The sequence below is a fragment of the Penaeus monodon genome, chromosome 21 (assembly GCF_015228065.2).
Source record: "Penaeus monodon isolate SGIC_2016 chromosome 21, NSTDA_Pmon_1, whole genome shotgun sequence".
Classification (NCBI taxonomy): domain Eukaryota; kingdom Metazoa; phylum Arthropoda; class Malacostraca; order Decapoda; family Penaeidae; genus Penaeus; species Penaeus monodon.
The window spans coordinates 42261223-42261692 of NC_051406.1; the positions used below are offsets into that span (position 1 = coordinate 42261223).

The 470-nt window shown below is 34.9% G+C and overlaps 1 protein-coding gene across 8 annotated transcripts in view; it reads right to left on the reverse strand.

The window, feature by feature from the left end:
• Positions 1-470, reverse strand: part of LOC119586518 (neurofibromin-like) — a gene marked incomplete at its 5' end in the record, with an annotated part of 66980 nt that overhangs the window by 11915 nt on the left and 54595 nt on the right.

Genomic DNA, 470 nt, shown 5'->3' on the forward strand with positions numbered 1-470 from the left:
GCAGATACTAATCTATCTATTCTTACTAACATTCAATACTAATATAACAGGATGTGAATATATATGTATCTGTGTGACTGTGGGTGAATGCATTACCTCTAGAACACTTGTAATTGTGGAACCCCACTTGTGTCATTAAAAAAAAAATAATAATAATAAAATCACATGATCAAAGATCTATTTATTCTTTTATCTAACCGTTTACTTTTGTATTTGTGTATGTGTGTGGGGAGGGGGCGCTCATATGTAAATGCGCGGATGCACAAATGTGGTTGTGCATGTACAAGTTAATGGCTTCCTATATACAAGTGTGTGGTTGTGTGGGCTACTCTATGGCTGCGTGTATAATAAGATTGTTGCTGTGCAATCTGTTAGTTAAGCATTTTGACTGAATCTATTATAATCTACCTCTCTTTGAAGAACAATCATTGTTACAACTGTAAGCCATGCAGTTTGAAATTCTCATGCTC